The following is a 20682-nucleotide window of genomic DNA, read 5'->3' as shown; positions in this document are numbered from 1 at the left end:
CATACCAGTCAACAAAGACCAGGCTACTCTAAAAATAAAACAAACGCAGGCCATCTCCAGTTTATTTAATCTCCAGACAGGGGTGAATGACCAGGTTAAAACCATCAGGAATAGAAGAGCAATAAATATCATGCAGCAAAGACAAATGAATACAGCGCAAGCACAGCTCCTTGCCATTCTTTTCTTCCTTTGATTTCTTTCTTTACACTGGATGTCTGCAGAGCTAGAGTGTAAAGTGCAGATAATTTCAGTCAGTCTGTTTACAAAACACTATTATGAGATTCAGTAACAGCTCCCACAGCTATTTGATCATCTTACCTTTGTAGCAGTTCCTCGAATAAGTCTTTTAATTGATGAGAGCAAACCAGTTTCCTTTTTCTGTGGTTTTGCGCCCATAATAGGTATTGAATCATCTACATCTGAGCGCTTCCGTTTCTTGTCTGGTCGTGATGCATGGACAGGGTTTGTCTGCTGAGAAGCCTTTCGCATTCTCAGCCTCATTCTCAAAAGGTGTCACATGAACAGCTGCAGAAATGGGGAAAACAAACTGAATTAATTGTCAATACAAAAAACACAAAAGCAACCAGTTGATCATCACATGCAAAAATCAGTATGGAACTTGTGAACAGTAAGTTAGCACTATTGAAATGGACCATTAAGGTCATTCTTCCCTCCACCCCTCACACTTAACTCGTGCATGCAAGAAGCCAAAGGAGAATCTCTTGATATTCTTAAATATAAAAATACAGTTCACTTTTAAAATGTTATTTCGCTTAAACTGATAGACTTGATGTAAAACAAAACCACTAGGTTTCAGCCACTGGTAGTCTGATTCTGCAGCTCTCTTTTGAGCCCAGAAGGCAACACATGAATAATGAACACGCTTGTTTCTTCATCTAAAGAGAAGTCTACAGTACATTCAAATGATGAGATAGCTGGATCAGATTTTCTATATGATAAAATAGGTACAGTGGAATTATTAGAATTGGTTACTACATCGAAAAAAGATCCAGTTTTGCATTTGTGCCAACTTTTTAACAAGGTTAACACTATCATTAAAGTCAGCTGCTTATCAAAATTGTTACATCTTTCATCCTTTCCTGGTTTGCAACCAGAGTCATAGAACAAAAATTGAATATAGAAGTAGCACTGGTCTAACTGCTAAAAAATTATTTATACAAGTCATTCTCAAAATCAAAACACAACTATTTCGCTAAGAAAATAAAACCACACAACTCCATTAACAATATACCCTCTTTATATAACAGACACAAAAATAATGTACCGATCAGCTACAAAGTATTCAGAAATAAATTTATCATGACATATTGAAAATATATAAGGAAAGTGATTAGATACAAGAAGTTGCTGAAAATTAAGTTCCTGAAAATAAGTTACAGAGTGGGGACTACATAGGAGCTGAGATGCATTACGAAACAACAGTTTGGCAACTACAGCTGTCAGACTGCACACTGATCAAAATCATGTGCAAAGCAAAGTTGTCCCTTTTCTTGCTTTGCAGACTTATTTTGCACATTGGAGAGTATCCCTTACAGACGGAGGACTAAATAACATTCAGCTTCTCAAATACATGCCCCATTTTCATCACCATTGCCAAAATTTGTTTCAATAAATGTCTAATTGTTTGAGACTATGAATCATCCTTGTTCAAGTTTCCTTTCTCCCATTTCATTATCGTACAAGCTGGAACCAAACCTTTCCTAGGCCACAGTTAAATTAAACAAAGACTGGGACGATGGTAGTGTTCCGTGACTTCCGACAAGGCCATTCAACTCCTGGTGTCAATACAGTTTATCCCAAATACAGACAACAAGCTGAACACCAAAGGTAAGGTGTGACTATCCACCGTCAGGACAGCACTTGAAGGAGTATGGCACCAAGAAACCCTGGAGAAACTGAAGTAATGAGAATTGGGGGAATACTCCCTGCTGGGTGAAGTCATACCTAGCAAAGAAAGATGGTTGTGTTTGTTAGAGGGCAACCATTGTAGGAGTTCCTCAGGGTAATGTGCTTGACTCAAACATCTTCAGCTACTTCAGTAACCTTCCCTCCAACAAAAGGTCAGAAGTGGGGGTGTTCATGGATGATTGCACAACATCCAACACCATCTGCGATTTCACAGATACTGAAACAGTCCATTCCTATATACAGCCAGACCTGGACAACATCCGAGCTTGAATTCATAAGTAGCAAGTAATGTATACAATTGGCAATTACCAGCTCCAACAGGAGAAATTCTATCCGTCTTCCCTTGCAATTGAATGGCATTACCATCATTGAATCCCTCATTATCATCAGACTGGGGGTTACCATTCAAGAGAAACAGACCTGGGCCAGTCATACAAATTCTGTAGCTACCAGAGGTCAGAGGCTGTCGATTCTGTGGCAAATAACACACCACCTAACTTGTTAAAGCCTATCCACCATCCACAAGCTCAAGTCAGGAGTAAGATGTAATACACTCTACTTGTCTGGATGGGTGCAGCTCCAACAACACTCAAGGAGCTCAACATCATACAGGTGTGACTACAGCCTACTTGATGGCCACCCATCCATCACCTTGAATATTCACTTCCTCCACGAGTGATGCACAGTAGCAGCAATGTATGCCATCTGCAAGATGAAATGCGACAATTCACCAAGGTTTTCTCAATGGCACCTTCCAAAGCAGCAATCTCTAGTATCTAGACGAACAAGGGCAGCAGATACACCAACACCTGAAAACTCCCTCAAAGGCACAGTCATCTGGACTTGGTACTACATCTCCCTCCATTCCAAACAAAAACTGCAGGTGTTCAGGAAGGCGGCTCATCACCACCTTCTCAAGGGCATTTGGGAAGCAATAAATTATGGTCTTACCATTGGTGTACACATCCTGTGGATGAACATTTAAAAATGTTGCTTTTTTGGTGAGGGCTAGCTCATGATTGGCAAACGTTTTCTCCCTTTTATCTCTGAGCAGAAGAATCAAGCACAGTTTTGGTTCACAGAAATGCCTCCTCTGCTCAACTCCTCCTACCTCCCCCCTAACCAATATGTTTGAATCCAAATTGATAAAAGCACTGAGCATATTCCCACTGCCCATGAGGTACGCTGGTAACTCAAGCAACAAGAAACTGTGCCACTTATTGTAAGCAATGGTCAGTTCTGCTATGAAATTAAGCCACTGATAACTATGTAGACAAAGATGTAAAATCCTGTACACTTGGGACATTTTCATCCTAAAAATCTTGCATGGAGCATAAATGCAACAGAAAATAGTTGGGTCGAATGACCTGTTTTTGTGCTGTAAAAACTATTTAATTCTATGCAAGTACAAGATTTGAACTCAATACCTAAGCAGGTAAAGATCAACACTCAAAAGGGACAATCAAACAATTAAAACTATTAAACTGAATCTTAAAAACATATAGACCAGAAAAGACAATTTTATTAACACTAAACCGTCCTAATTTGATGAAATTACAAAATATGCAACAGAATAATTAGCAGTGTTACTTCTGCAAATACATTTTTTGCAGTTATTGTGACACTTAAGAATGATTCACATGAGCAAAAACTAAGAGAATCCAATTTTACTTACAATGTAAAAAAATAGTGCAGGACAAGAGTGTGGCTTATTTTGGCATCAGGAATGAACAGGTGAACAGCACGATACAGAAACAAGTCAAGTCACGTGGTGTGAAACCTAGTAACAGAAAGAATTGGAGTGAAGAATTCAAGGTACAATGAATCTCACATTACAAAATTTCCATGAATATTTGGTAAAGTTTTTCCATACACAGCTGATCAAATTTTACTAATGACTCGCCTTACTATGAAACTACAAGATACATATTTTGTCATGTCTTTTTAGGTCCCTTAACAAGAGGGATTAGCAGAAAAAATGATCCGTGCAACAGACTAACAAAACATTATTTTTCTGGACCAAGAACACTATTTTCTGCGTCTTCTGTATCGGGAACCTGTAACATGTATTGACACTTCCACACGTCTCCTCCCATAGACCACTCTAACAAATATCAGCTTCAACTCCTAAAGGTAAGCACAGTGGTATCATTAAATGAGACATTTTTTCAAACAGTATACAGCAAACATGTTATAAAATGACCCAACTGCAGAGACAAATATAAAATCAGCACATCAGAAGTAATTATAATGCAGTAACAGAGGAAAGCATTGCAGTAAAATTACTAAAACAAAAGCAGTATTGCTAGAATGAAACTCCCAATGTTTAGGTAGGGTAGATGGTTAATCATGACAATGACAGCAACAATCAGAAAATAGAAATAGCCAACTCAGACTGACACTATATAATGGTAGCCAGAAAGTTCCAAGGAATTTTTAGAAATTAGAATTCTGTCTAAGGGGTGACCTGACAGAAATTTGTATAATTATGAAAGGGTTTGTTAGGGTGGACTTGGAAAACAAATCTTGATTTGGAGGGGAGAATGAAGCCAGGATCATAAATATAAGATAGCCACTAACAAATCCAGCAGGGAACTGAGGAAAAAGACACAACACCCAGACTGTTCAAATGTGGGCCTTGCTACCCAAGACGACATTGAGGTGACAAGCAGAGCTAAATAAACATGAGAGAGAAAAGAACAGAAGGATATGTGGATGGGGTCAGCTGAAGGAGAAGAGGAGGAGGTTTGTGTGAAACTCAAACACTGGAATGAAACTTGGGGTGAACAGCTTGTTACTGTTCTTGTTTTGGTGCTATTAGTATTACATACAGATTATGACTATTACAAGGTATCCAAGAATATTACCTAGAATTTCAGCATTCACATTCTCCCATTTAAAAGAAAAACTTTCCCAACCCCCAAAATCATGCTGGATTACAGCTCTGCGGCTAAACTATCTTCCACATAAAGCCACTGAATATTCAGATGAATCTCTTTCCTCACTACAACAATGGGAGACAAGCACAGCCAAGTCCACCATTGTCATCAAATGCAACTTCCCAGCAAGAAGCACGGAGTAATTTAGTCATTCACTGGATAAACATGCTCAACACCATTTTTAACACTTCATCAGGCCAGTTAACCACTTGCATGCAATATGTTTAGAGCTAAACTTAAAGAACATTATCAGGAGCACTGTTTTACTGATTAATCTGACTGAACAGATCATATACAGTTTTGACTATATAGGAGTCCTCCAGCACAGGAACCAAGGACAAGTCATTAATCCAATTGTAAACTGTGAGCTCCAGACCTGCTCCATGAAGTTTCTGACAGCTGTAGATACTATTGCATTTAAACTTGCTGCTGCTTTGGACTTCAGCTTTTAAAAAATTGTCAAATTCCCAACAACCAGGAAGATGGGAAAGATGAAGACCAAAAGAACGACTCTTTGCACCACAATATGCAACCTAATTACTAACTATGAAATGTGAATTAAGCCCCAGCTCCAAACCAACGGGCATCCCCAGTCTCTCAAAGTATGGATCTTCACCCAAGTTCTTACATGTTCGGCTCAGATTCTGCATACTGAGTGAAACCTGTCGACTCTTGACACAGAAGTGTACACATTCAGTTCATGGAGGTCCAGTGTGCGTGTTCAGTACTTGCAGATTTCTCGAAGTCTTAGCAACATTTCAAATTCCTGTACATCTGATTGAGCTGGACTCCTCAGCTATTCGGTGTACTGGACCACTGTGCACTTTTCACAGAAACAAGGACATAATCGTGCAATATATTCCTCACAACACCAGAAATCCTGTGTAATGAAAACAGAATTTGACTGATTCAGTTACTGCACAACAATGGCTCTAATTTAAAGTTAGGGCATTACAACATGAACTATCTTTGTTGATTAGATTATTAATCAGATTCCTTGTGGGCACAGAACACAAACCAAGTTACAATTGGTTTGTGGCATCTGTTTTCCAAACATTATAGATCAGACTCATACTGATATTACAGTGTAAAATGGAGATGCTTAGACCATAAACCTTTGGATTATAAGAGTCATTTACTCAGATGTTAAATAGACGGAGACTCGGCTATTAGATCACTCAACACATTCTGGCAGATAAAAAAATCAAGCAAAAATCCCTTTACTTTGTAGGATCTTTGTCTTCATTCATTTTCAGGATGAAATGCTGTCTGCTCTAACAGGACTGGATAGCGATACTTTATATATCCTCTGTTGCCCAGCTCTGTGCCAGGTGCATCCAATTTTGTATACATTGGCCACCCCAGCTAAGTTCAGTGGTGAATGCAAAATCAGTAAAAATAATGAAAAATTAGGGCGAACCAGGGCCATGTTTAATCATGCAGCAAGTTATTGATCTGTTTCAAAGAGCATTTCGTATAAAATGATTGCTCAGGAGAGTTGTAAAAATTGTAATTAATGTAACCATTTTGAGTAAAGTTTATTCACATACTTAGCAGGGCTTTTTTTCTCATGGTTAGTAGTGTGAACCTCAGTCTTACATAATGCATATTCATCTGTCTTCTGGATCACATGTTGAATACACAGTATATTCCACTGAGCATAAGAGTAGCAAAGTTAAAACCAAAATCCTCTTTGTTGCATTTACCCAGATGTTGGGCAGACAAAATACATTCTAGTTCATAGAGGATGGAATGTCTATTCACAAGATGACACTGTGACACACAAATACAAAAGTAGGACGTAGAGGTGCAAGCCCACATTTAACTGCTCAGATGCAGTTAATTTGCAGGGAGGACACACACAGCAAACAGCTCCACATATTCTTTCTCTTAGTCAGGTGGATGGCAGGGAGGGAAGAGATGCAACTTCAATCTTCAACAAAAACTTAGACTTAACTGTGGACCATTTTCCCTAGCCCACAGCTGTCAGGATCATATCACTTTGGAAATCATATGCAAGTTTGAAAATAATCACTGATTAGGAGTTAGCTAAAGCGTTATGGTCAAATCTAGGCACCCCATTTTAGCAACTATACTAAAGTCTTAGAGAGGATAAGGAGAAGATTTAAGTTATGTGGAAGAGCCTAGAGTTGAAGGGATTATCCTCAGAGCAGAAGCAGTTAAAAAATGTAATCAAGGTTTTCAAAATAATGACAGCTTTTGATAGGAAAATAAGCAGAGTCAGTAAAAGACAGATTTAAGATAATCAGCAAAAGAACTAAAGATTCCATGCGAAGAATTTTTGTTAAAAACTGTGATGTCTGACCAGGAATGTGTAGCATGGAAGGGTGAGTACAGCAGACAACAATAGTTAACAAGGAAGAATTCCTAGTGGGCATATGGGACACTTTCCTAGAATATACTGTGGATTCAACCAGGGATCAGGCTATCTTGGATCAGGCTATCTTGGATCAGGTGATGTGTAATGAGGCAGTTTTGATAAATAATGCCAGAGTAAAATATCCCCTAGGAACAGTGACCATAGTTGGTAAACTTTAGTATTCAATTTGAGAGAGAAGAACTTGGGTCAGAAACAGCTACAATAAGCATAAATAAAGGTAATTACAAAGGAATGAGGGCAGAGTTGGCTGGAGTGGACTGGGAAGGGAACTTAACAGCAAAAGTGGTTGAGGGAAAATGGTTAATGTTTAAGAAATAGTTCATGGCTCACAAGAAAGACATATCCCAGTGAGAAAGTAGGATTTTAGGAAGGGGATAAGCCAACCATAGTTAACCAGAGAAATGAAAAAGCTTTAAAGACCAACAAAAGATGAAAAGGGAAGGAGACAAAAACAAAGCTAAGTATTGGCCAGTTAGCTTAACGTCTATTATTGGGAAATTGATAGGTCTATTATAAAGGATGTAATAGCACAGCATTTGGAAAGCAGAATCAATATGGTTTCATAAAGGGAAAATCATGCCTAACAAATTTATTACAGTTGGAGAATGTGGATCGGGAGCAGCTGTTTGAGGGTAAATCCACATCTGACATGTGGGAGTATTTTAAGGGCCAGTTGATTAGAGTACAGGACAGGCATGTTCCTGTGATAATGAAGGATAGGAACAGCAGAATTCAGGAATCTTGGATGACAGGGGAAATTATCAGCTTAGTCAAACAAAAGCATACCAAAGGTCCAGGCAACTAAAAACAGACAAAGTCCTGAACAATATAGAGAAAGCGGGAAGGAGCTCAAATGGGGAGTTAGGAGGGCTAAAAGGGGCTATGAAATGCCCTTGGCGAGCAGGATTAAGGAGAATCCCAAGCCATTTTATACATATATTGGGAGTAAGGGGGCAGCCAGGGCAAGGGTAGGCCCAGTCAAGGATAAAGGAGGGATGCTGTTTGGAGCCAGAGGAAATGAGTGAGATCCTTAATGAGCACTTCCATTGGTATTCACCAAAGTGAGGGATGTGAGAGATGCTGAGGTTAGGCAATGGTGCGTGAATGCTCTTGGCATGCCAACATAATACAATAGGATACAATAAGATAAACTAGTCCCCAAGGCCAGGTGGGATCTATCCCAGGATACTGTGGGAGGCAAGGCAGGAAATAGCTGAGGCCTTATCAGATATTTTTGCATCCTCTTTGGCCTCAGCTGAGGTTCCAAAGAACATGAGAATGGCCTTTGTTTAAGAAGGGAAACAAAGGTAATCCAGCTAATTACAGGCAGGTGAGCTGATGTCAGTGCTGGGGAAGCTGATGAAGATACTGAGAGACAGGATTTATTCACATTTGGAAGTGAATGGACTTGTTAGTGATAGGCAGCATGGGTTTATGTGGAGAAGGTCACGTCTCAATAACTTGATTGAGTTTTTTTGAGGAGGTGACAAGAATGATTGATGAGGGAAAGGTAGTGGCTGCAGTCTACATGGACTTTAGTAAGGCAATTGATAAGGTACAAAAGGTAGAGTCTCGTGGAATCCTGGGTGAGCTGGCTAGATGGATACTAAACTGGCTTGGTCATAGAAAACAGAGAGTAGCAGTGGAATGGTGCTGTTTGGAATGGAGATCAGTAACTAGTGGTGTTCTGTAGGGATCAGTGCTGGGACCTTTGTTGTTCGTAATATATGTAAATGATCGGGAGAAAAATGTAGGTGGTTTGATTAGTAATTTTGCGAATGACACCAAAATTGGCAAAGTTACAGACAGTGAGGAGGATTGTCAAAGGATACAGCAGGATATAGGCAGATTGCAAATAAATGGCAGACGAAGCTTAATCTGGAAAAATGCTAGGTGACGCATTTTGGAAGATTAAATTCAGGTGCAAATTGTACAATAAATGGCAGAACCCTTAGAAGCATTGACATACAGAGAGAACTGGGTGCACACAGGTCCACAGATCCCTGAAAGTGGTAACGCAGATGCATAAGGTGGTCAAGAAGGCATTCATGCTTGCCTTCATTGGCAGGGGCATCGAATATAAAAGGTGACAAGTTCTGTTACAGCTGTATAAAATTTTAGTTAGGAATACATTTGGAATACTATGTCCAGTTCTGGTCGCCACGCTTTCAGAAGGGGGTGGATGCTTTCGAGTGGATGTAAAGAAGGTTTACCAGGATGTTGCCTGGTCTGGAAGGTTGTGTTATGAGGAGATGTTGGATAAACTTGGATTGTTTTCTCTGGAAAGACAGAGGCTGATGGGAAACCTTATAGAGAGTTACAAAATTATGAGGGGCATAGATAGGGTGGATAGTCAGAGGCTATTTCCCAGGGTGGAAAGGTCAACTACAAGAGGGCACAGCGTTCAAGGTGAGAGGGGGAAAGTTTAGAGGATAAGTGCAGGGAAAATTTTTCACAGAGGGTGGTGGGTGCCTGGAACACACTGCCATTTGAAATGGTGGAAGCAGGCACATCAGCAACATTTAAGGTATATCTTGATGGACACATGAATGGGACGTGAACGGGACGTGAACAGAGGGATAGAAGCCGTGTGCATGGGCAATAAGTAGTGTGTCTACATAAGGATTAGGAATCGGTGCAGGCTTGATGGGCCTAAGGGCCTGGTCTTGTGCTGTAATGAATTGTATTGGATTGGAGGAGAAAACATGCAAGATAAATAAAGGGAAAAACAGTGGATGTAATATATTTGAAATTTCAAAAGGCATTTGCTAGGGTACTACAAGTTAGGGTACTTGATAAGGGCCCATGGATAGAGGATAGGCTAACTAACAAAAGACACGGAACTGGGATAAGAGAGGCATTTTCAAGATGGCAACCTTAACAAGTGGAGGGCTGCAGGGATCAGTGCTGAGTTCACAATTATTTACAATATATATAAATGACGTGGATGAAGAAAATAAATGTATTATAGTCAAGTTTATGGATGACACAAAAGTAAGTGGAAAGGCAAGTGATGAGGATGATACGTTGAGTCTAAGAGTGGAATGCAGACCAAGGTGAGTGAGCAAACGTATGGCGAATGGAATATAATGTGGGAAATTAGAGGTTGTGTACTTTGGCAGAAAGAACAGAGGTTCTAAAGATTACTTAAATGGAGAAAGACTGCAGAATGTTACAGCGTAGAGGGATCCAGGAGTCCTCATGCATAATTTACAAAAAGCTAGCATACCAGTTCAGCAGCTAATAGGAAAGGCAAATAGAATTTAACCTTTACTTTAAGGGGAATGGAATATGCAGAATCAGCAGGTTTTCTTTCCTGAAGGGATATTAGAAGACTACTTCATGGCCATTTTCACCTTTGGTAATACCCCAAATTAACCACATTTATAGAATTCTACTTCATAAATACCATAGTGGATTTGACTTCAACATCTCTGTCTTACCAACATTTTCCTGATGCTATCCATCATACTTGAATAAAAAGAAATGGCACTCCTTCTCAGTCTTAGCTGTGGTGAGAATGATCAGGGTAGATATTGCTCAAAAATGTATTTTCTGACAAATTGAGGTGAAAATTGGTATTGTGCAGTGTTTGGCGAATAACTTTCAAAATATAAATGAAAGTCAATATGTGCATGCCATTAACCCAATTAATCATTTAATACATATTCAATTCTGAGTACCTCGATCAGATTCCACATCCAAGTCAGCAACTTTTACCCAAATAGAGTCAAAAATATAACATTTAATATTCCCATTTATAATCATGGACTTTGGAGAAAAGGCAGGAAAGTGGAGTTTAAGATCATCAGATCAGCTTTGATCTCAATGAATAGAGGAGCAGGCACGATGGGCTGAATGGCCTGCTTCTGCTCCTATGTCTAAAGAGTAAGCTCAGACTTGATAGGTCAAATGATCTGCTAAACTAGTGCCACCATCCTATTGTCAGTTGTGCAAATGTAGGATTAAGTACACAGTCTACATGCAATATCATTTCTATAATTAAACAAAGATGCAACCAAACAACAATCTTAATAATGAATTTATAAATCTAAGTATTTCTGCAGTGCTTTTAAGATAGAAAGGTAAAGATATGTCACATGAAGATATGTCACTTTCCAAAAATGTTACCTACTAAAAGCACTCTGCAGAAGTTGTAGATAGATCAGCTGCACCAAATACAGTATTGGAAGATACTAGAATCTGGAGAAATAAGATAAACTTTGCTTAAGGTTCATCACGTCTGACAGCAGAAATAAAACGGATGTGGCAAAAAATTTGTTTTTTTCATTTACCAGTCATATCTTAATAACTGTTGAGCAATGTTGCCACTATCTTATGTCAGTACATGTAGTCTCTCTCTCTCCCAGTCTCTTGACCTCAGAGCCAATTACAGATGGTCGAAGATTTGCGCCAACATGGGCCAGCCTATTTGCATGTATGTTTAATTTCACTGACATAAGTCACTATAAATGCACAGACAGGAAGTAGATAGTCTGAAAACTGCGGCTTAAACACTTTTTGTGAAGGAATTCAAGTTACAATTGTGACATTCAGGTTTCAGAATAGAGTGAAACTCATTCATAAAAGTCTGCATCATTGAAATAAGTCATAATCCAGTGCAGGATTTCAGTCATTTGACTGCATATTTACAAGACAAACTCAGACAAGTTGAAAGGATCAGCACTTCTATTTTCAAAAGTAAACACGACCGTCCAGATCTTCAGATCAAATCAGAAACCCTACTTCAGTGCAGTTGGAGAAAGGCTAGTCTAAGAAGTCGTCAGGGGGATTGTTGAGAGTGCTGGGGGAGTCAGTTTTGCAATTTACTAGCAGTTAGACCAAGATTCTTACGTATAACATTTCCAGAGTAACTATCTAGATAAGGATATTGGAACCATCCCAAGTTTCTGACCCTGTGTCAGTGTCAGAAACTTGCAATAGTTCCAAAGATTTCTTTGTGAGGGTCCTGGAAAGCAGGGTAGTTGTTTAGTGGAAGTTCAAACTTCCTGGGCTTCTTCCAACAAATTTGTGTGTTGGGACTTCCAAGATGTCCATAGCATAATTCTATGAGACATTCAAACTCCAACCGTCCGGAAACCTGAAGATCTGAGCTGACATATTGTTAGTAGATGCAGCATCTACCTGCAATAATGACAGATGGATATGGTTGACGAGTTCTGGGTATTAAAACATAGCTAAAATTTAAACAGCTATGTTTGAATAGTTTGGCAAAACTGGAAGCAAGACTTGTTCCATCTATTCTGAGCAGGAAAATTTTTTGTCTTATTTTGCCTTCATTTCACATCTCCACAACTCATTTTTCTGTCAAGCAAGAAAGTCAAACCTTGAAAGCTCCATGTTTTGGCGTGCCTCATTACAGTCCCAAGCAATTTTCCAGAATTCCTCAAAGTTTGTAGTCATAATAGACATTTAATGCAGAGTAGTTTCATAAACCTATTTAGAAAGCTTCTCAAAAATCTGAGACCCTTTCTCTCTCTTACCTCCTGCACCAATTCCATTTTGCAGTGTATGGGCTTCTGCCTTGACTTCCCCACACATTACAATCAAGCTAATTGTAAACTGATGAAATATCAAACAACAACCGAAGAATAGAAAAGTCAAACACTAACCTATTACTAGGATCACACTGTATCCTGAATTTTGGGAAAAAAAAAGGAAGAAAGTGAAACAAGAAGAAAATATTTTTTTTAATTCAGAAATGGGACATGGGCATTGCTGGTTGAACCAAAATTTATTGCCTGTCTCTAGTTGCCCAAGAGAAGGTGGTGATGAGCTGGCTTCATAACCACAGCAGTTCATGTGTCATGGGTAAATACACAATGCCATGATTTGATCAGTGATTCAAAGAGCACTGTATTCCAGCACTGCAAGCAGTGGTGAATTATTACAAACCTGGTGTTGGGGCAACTATTCTTATTGTTTCCAAACCTACCCTAGAATACTCCCTTCTCTGAGGGAGTGGGAGACAGTAGGAGAAAGGGGAAGGAAGAAAAGCAAAAGTCTAGGTACAACACCAAAGTTCCTTCTGCATTACCGCAGCAGACTTAGAACTGTCATTGGTTGCCCAGGAAACCACACTGCCTATATGTATCAGGAAGAGGGGAAAAGACTCAAAATTAATATGGTCTCTTTTGTCCTTCTGTAGAGATGTTTGTAGCTAACTTCTTCAACATTTGTTAGGATTCATTCATTAAATCGATGAGGTGTAGAATAATAAATTAAATCATCACTGGCTTCAGCAGTTATCAGCCACTTAACCATATTCTACATCAATAAATACATATAAGATACAGAATTTGCCTGTTAAAATAAAATTAATTTCAGTTCTTATCTAACCTCCAGAGTATCCATAGAGCTCCCAGCCAATTTAACATCAAAATTTTCAAAAAGCAATGAAGTTTAACAGTAGGGTAACACTTTTCAACTTTCCGTGAGTTAATGCACATTTTTGGGCACAAGTTCTGATTAATACGTTCTGATTTCAAATTTTTTTTTAAAAAGTGTATAATGAGAGTTTTGTGCCATTAATGAGCTACAAACCACAAGAGCAAAGTGCTCCAAGGTTAGCTACCAATTAATTTAATACCATCACACTTGTTAGACTCCACGATTCTTTCAAATAACGATATCACCAATGAGATCTGTGCCAGTCATTAAAACAAAGGCAGTCAACCACAACCATATGATTTTCAAATAGTGTAACAACTGAAAAATTCTGAATGGCCCTCATTCTGATCTTTTCAAAATTTTAATCTATCACCAACTGAAAGGGTCTAACACTGATCAAAACAAAGCCAGGATGCAAATACAAAACTTTCCATAGCAATTTTATATTAGTACACAAGGGAAAAAATACTCACTACTTGTGGTTTATAAAGTGTTTTTCCACTAAAGTTCCAGCATCCCACACAACTGCTGATGAAATATAAATAACAGAAAGGAAGACATTTTCCAGACAGAACAATGATTCTTGAAGCCACATAAGTTGGGTAGTATTGCCATTTGAGCAAACTCATTCCCATTATGATCAATTCATGTCGAACAATTTCTCATGAGAAGAGCAAGAATAAGGAAAAATGCTTCAGCTTTTCACATCAATCGTCACAGCCTGACAGTTGGTATTATTCAAAGGGTACTGGACTAAAACTGGAAGATTTAAAAACAAAATCAACTTGTATCATCTGATCAAGTCTCATGTGGATAAGAAAAGCTACCAATGGGCATGCAGATTGGATATGTTCTATTATTCAGTGCAAGTATCCACACAACGCACCAACAACGTGGATCAAGTGCAGCACTGAGTTTTATGGAAAACATTTGATTTGAGCAAATAGATTTAGCTAATATTGTTCAACATTTTCATGAGATTCATCAAACATGATGCTAAAGTTGAGACCTGCTGCCTTAGATGTCAGTCTCTCATTTTCACTTATGAATCTCTAGAATTTTAGATCAGTGGAGACCACCATTTGGTCCACCATCTCTGCACCAGCTCTCCAAATGAGAAATACACCCAGTGCCATTTCCCCCATCTCTACCATAACCCTGCACATTTTTCCTTCACAGATAATAATCTAATTCTCATTTGAATGCCTTGAATGAATTTATCTCAACAACATTTTCAGGCATTCCATTCCAGATCTTTAACAATTTGTTATGTGAAAATGTGGCTCATCTGCATTCTTTCCTTTTACCTTAAATCAATGCTCTCTTTGCTTTGATCCTACCATCAGTGCAAACATTTTCTTCCTATTTACAATGTCTAGACCTCTCATGATTTTGAGTACTTCTATCAAATATCCTGCTAACCTTCTGTGAAAACAGTCCCAACTTTTCCAATCTATGCAACTGAAGGTCCTCATCTTTGGAACCGTTCATGAATCTTTTCTGTACTCACTCTAATACCTTCTTTAATGAAATGTGCCGTTCAGAACTGATGCAATCTAACTTCCAATAAAGGTGAAATAAGTCAATTCAGCTCCCACATGCTCATGTTATTCAATGAACAGCATCAATTCCAAAGGGAAGCAGTTCAAAGCCTGTGTCTGAGTAAGAAAAATTCTAGGAATATCTTCAGCAACTTTGTATAACAACCAAGCAGTTATCAGTTGTCTACAATACTTCTGAATGTAAGCTAATTCAATGACAAAATTCATATGTTGCAGACCATCATATGGCACGTTGGAGAGACAACAGAAGTAGGTTTGATTTTCACAATTCTACTTTCATCACTCAATAACAGATTAATGTCATTAGAAAAGAGATTGCCTAATTTATATTGCAGTAAACTGGTAGTAAAAAAATCGCCATTGTTATACAAGACCATAGGACTGCTTGCTCAGTAGAGAAGCGACTGGTGGTGGTTTAACCTGAGGGTCACCACATCTCAGATGGGGGAAGAAGTTGAAAAAAGGAGCTCTTCATGGTAATATCAGCCAGTGCAGGAACTGTATCCAAACTGTTGGCATTGGCCTACATTGCAAGCCGGCCATCAAGTCAGCTGACTTAAGTGAGCCCCCTCCACCCTGGAAACAAAAGTAGCATATTCCTGCCACCAAAACCACACTACCAGTTTTGAGCACAATTTACATTTAGCACAATGTGGTGTTTGATTTGAAACAAGTTGCAATTTATGCCATTTCACCTTCAAGAAGCACTTGATAGTAGAGTATTATGAAACTTGAAATGACAGTAGAGTACCAATCATAAACAATTAACACTGTACAAATTAAATCTTTAAAAGCACCTGTATTGACTTCTGTTTAAGGTCTGCAAGGCATTAGACAGTTATGATTAAAAAGTCTAACAAATACCATTGTTGCCTATCTATAGGGTACATTAATAGTGGAATACCACCATGCTGAGCAGAGTCAGTTTGGATTGTAGGAGCAAAATCCAGGGATCATAAAAATATCAGCTCACCTTTGTGAAAGCTTACTTCTGAACATTTACCTAGAAGATAAAGTTGGGTAGTCAATGGCAGTGCATACCGCCTACATTCTGAAGCAAACAACAGCTTGATACACAAAACTGCAATGCTAGGATATAAGCTGCTGGTTACTGCTCTTCCACTCTTTCCTTCTTACCCCACCAGCCACAGGAAAAAACTCTCAGATAGTGAAACTGCTTCTGAAATTAACAGAAAACCAGAGAAGTGACATTCCCAACAACCAAAAGGTAAGGTTTCAATAATTCTACCAAATCACAGGGCTGGTCTCTCATTAGAAGAGACAACTAGTGATGGTTTAGCCTGAGGGTCAACATACCACAGGCAAGAGGCGAGGTTGAGAAGATGGGATCTTCATGGTAACCTCAGCCAGTGCAGAAAGTGAACCCACGTTGCTGGAAGTTACTCTACTTTGCAAACCAGTCATCCAGCCAACTGAGCTAACAATCCCCAAGGCAGCTGACATAAACATTGTTTGGTCTAACTCTAACATAATGTTTAAAATCAAATTCTTAAGAATATTTGCCATTTTAGCCCTCCATGGGACAACATAAACAAAGATCATTGTCAGCACTTCGCACCTCTGATCAATTTAATTCAAACAGACATAACAACTGCTTATAATTAAATAATTACCGCAAGCCCCAAATTGAAATGGCTCTCCATTTTTGTCTGCATCTCTCTTTCTCTCACACACACTATTAATTTTGTTCAGTCCCTATCAACACTATTACATAAGACATCACAAAACATACTGACTGCCTGTTTTAGTAAAAACGCAACCAAAGTAAATGTTTTTTGGCGGCACGGTGGCTCAGTGGTTAGCACTGCTGCCTCCTGCCTCACAGAGCTAGGGACCCGGGTTCGATTCCAGCCTCGGGCGACTGTCTGTGTGGAGTTTGCACATTCTCTCCGTGTCTGCGTGGTTTCCTCCGGGTGTTCCGGTTTCCTCCCACAGTCCAAAGATGTGCAGGCTAGGTGGATTGGCCATGCTAAATTGTCCATAGTACCCAGGGATCTTTAGGTTAGGTGAGTTAGACATGGGAAATCAGGGGTAAGGAAATAGGTATGGGTGGAATTCTCTTCGGAGAGACGGTGTGGACTTGTTGGGCCAAATGGCCTGTTTCCACACTGTAGGGATTCTATGATAAAAGTGAAGTAGCCACACTATTCTTGTTAGGAATGCAGCAAGAGACACAGCTTTTCTCAACAAAGCACCCTGGCAGAGCCTGGAGCAGTTTCTGTTCTGTTCCACACTTGCTCCTCTCGGTTTTTGTGGTAGAATTTACAAGTGTATTTTTGCACCAGTAAAGTACACCTTCAGCCATTCACATAACAATTATTCCAAATGAAAATGTTGGTTGTGACAGCTCTATATTAATGGTCATAGAATATCAATGAATTTTAAGTTAAAAGATAAAAATTAAAAATAAAAATGCCTTGTACAGTTTAACTGATTCAGACATATTCTGAACAACTAGCCACCAAGATAACTGCTAGGATTTAAATGAAGTACCAGGTTATATATCTGCATAAAGACAAAAAAAAAACGGAATGATCAAAATATTAATTAAAAATACAAACAGCTGGAAACATGCAAGTCCATCAGCAATTGGAAATAGACAAGTTAATGCTTAAGGTAAAGGTCCTTTCATTAGATATGACAAACAAGCTCTGCTCAAACCTGCCTTGTTTTTGAATGCATTTTGTGTATTATTCTTATGAATAAGTAGAGTTCTACAGTAGTGACTGTGGTTGGGAAATATCTCAGACAGGTATGTTATGATTTCATATAACAAAATAGATTATATATTTTTTAAGAAACCTGATCATCATACAGTTTGGCTTATACAGGACTCATTTGTCAAGTTCATTTTCTGTTGCTTCTTGGGTTATAATTAAAAACCACAATAACCTCAACAGTTCCGTTTTACAGAAAAATAAATCAGAGCTGATTGTTACACAATGCTCATGGCTCACCATATAGACTTGGAACTATAATCGCCGTTCCTTCACCGTCGCTGGGTCAAAATCGTGGAACGTCTGCCCTAATACCATTGAGCGTCTACCTATACTCCAAATGGACTGCAGCAGTTCAAGAAGGCAGCTCATCGACAGTTTCTCAAGAGCAACTAGGGATGGGCAACAAGTGCTGGCCCAGCTCCTGTGAAAGCAGTTAAAAAAAGAACTGGATCTCAGGGGACAACAAGATCAATTATGGCTGTGATATACACGCACTATCAAAACAGGTATTATTCATTGCCTACACAAATGGAATAATCAACAATTAAGTCAGTTCCTTCAAGATATGAGAAGAATGGATAGAAAATCTTAATAGCAGAATGATGGTTTGCACATATTTTTAAATTGTATATTCACAGGCAACTTGCCAACATTTGCATATGTGCTAGAGTATAAAACTATTTGTAATTCTTCCAATACATATTCCCTCCGCTACTGGCACAACATGGCAGCATGCGTAATCTACCTTTGAAAATCACAATCTCTACCACCTAGAAGGACAAAGGATACAGGTGCACAGAAACAGCACCACACCCAAACCTCCTTCCAAGCCACAATGCATCCTGATTTTCCCTTATTATCACTAAATCCTGGATCTGAGGTCTAGCCATGGCTTTACATAAATGTAAAGGAACTTCCACCACTTTTTATTACAGCCTCTTTGAAATAAAAGCCAATATTAGACCTTTAAAAAATTGGTTTTGTACCTGTCCACCAGCCTTTAGTTTGTACACAAGCAAATAGTGAAATATTAAAAAGGGAAAACGTTTGGCAGAGTCCCTCTAATACTGAATATTTAAATATTATAAAGTGGTTTGATAAAAACATCTTCAGGCAATATTGCTTAAGTGATCGCTGAAGTCCATATAAATATTAAATTTGCAGTCTATACTTTAGCAGTGCACATGGCTTAAATAAAATTTGTTCAAAACATTACAATGCACTTTAGAAACTGCAGTTTTTCTACTGGAATCATGCCAATATTATGTTAAAATATAATTTTAAAAATCAGTACTCTCATCTCGGTTTGGTTAGAATAAAGATTTACTTCCATGCCACAACTCGCAAGATTTTGAAAGGGATTCCAGTAATTCCTCCAATGCTCCTTCACTTTTTTGTTCCATCACATTATAAACATTACGGTAATAAGTGCAGCGAGATACACCAGAAATGGAAGGTTACAATTCTAGGGATGAACATAAAAATATTCTAGCATTCCAAAGCACTGTGGAGTAGTAGTATCTTTAAAAGTCAGGCACAAATCACCAGTTCTTCAAAGATTTTCTCAAATCCAAAGTGGCTGACAGTAACCTTGAAGCAAATTAACTGCCATCCAGGAGGAGAGAGCACTTTGCAGAAATTTGTATTTTAATGGCCTCAGTAGCTTTTCTGACCGAGTTTCACAACCTGAAAGCTTGTGAATACACAACAAAAACAAGATCACAACATGCACCTAACACTCTAACAATGACAAATAGGCTATGTGCTTTATACGTAAATCTTATTCTTTTATAAAGATCCTTGTTTTAAAACTGCTTTGTAACTGCATTATCAATGTGAATATATCACATTATTTGCACCTGACGTCATCAGTAAAACATACAGATGCCATTTCTTCCAGATTCAATATGGTTTGGTTGATGAATGGGCACCAGTATTAGAATTCAACCACTAAAGTAAATTTTTGGAACAATTTTATCTAGTCAGACTGCCCCATTAGTCAGCAAGTAAGTACAGTGCTCTATCTGATACTATGATCTAGATTCTATCCTGACACTGTATAGAGTTAGGTTATTCCAGCAGTAACAGTCAAAGCACACAAGCTTAACGGGCAAGGCTAAAAGGGTGAAAATTCAGCCCAATCCAGTTACTGTCCATCAATACTTAGTTGGTGTGCCATTAGCTGACTTCAATTTAAGCTTTACTGTCATGTCTACTCAAGTATAGGGATACAAAAGAAGCTAAAAATGTACAATGCCGCCACACACCATCTTAGGTACAAAGGTACCTAGGTACAAAATCTAGGTACAAGTAGTAATTGAAAGACAAAGTTAAAAGTAAAGCATTATCATTGGTCTTAGTACAAGTAGAAAAATAAAGAAATAAAGTTAACATTACAGTCCGTCCTAGTATTAAATGGAAAAATAAAGTATTAAAGGTAAGCAGCACGTGAAGATTACCCACTGAGCGAGCTATCAGAGGGTAGCACTATAATGGCATCATGTCAAACAACTTCTTGACAGCAAAATAAAATCATCACATCTACTTGTTAAATTTGTTTTTAGAATGTTGAGTACCACTGGAAAGACCAGCAATTATTACCCATCCAAACTGCCTTGAGAAAGTGGTAGTGAACTACATTCTTAACTTATTAAGTTCCTAAGATGCAGGTGCACTCTCAGTTCTGTTAGAAAGGAAGC

The 20682-nt window shown here is 38.5% G+C and overlaps 1 long non-coding RNA gene across 3 annotated transcripts in view; it reads right to left on the bottom strand.

Annotated features, from left to right (window-relative positions):
• Positions 1 to 317: 317 nt before the first annotated feature.
• The window catches only part of LOC125486790, a 32140-nt gene continuing 11775 nt past the window's right edge, over positions 318 to 20682 (bottom strand). The window contains exons 2-5 of one of the 3 annotated variants that reach the window (XR_007265403.1): positions 11405 to 11472; positions 5497 to 5748; positions 3605 to 3709; positions 318 to 525 (exon numbers count right to left, since the gene is read on the bottom strand). This is a non-coding gene — a long non-coding RNA (uncharacterized LOC125486790). Of the gene's footprint in view, positions 526 to 3604; positions 3710 to 5496; positions 5749 to 11404; positions 11473 to 18220; positions 18395 to 20682 lie in introns of those variants that run through there. The other 2 variants (XR_007265402.1, XR_007265404.1) reach the window with 2 other exon arrangements.

This window comes from Rhincodon typus, chromosome 33, assembly GCF_021869965.1.
Source record: "Rhincodon typus isolate 14 chromosome 33, sRhiTyp1.1, whole genome shotgun sequence".
NCBI lineage: Eukaryota > Metazoa > Chordata > Chondrichthyes > Orectolobiformes > Rhincodontidae > Rhincodon > Rhincodon typus.
This window is presented reverse-complemented; position numbering and strand designations above follow the sequence as displayed.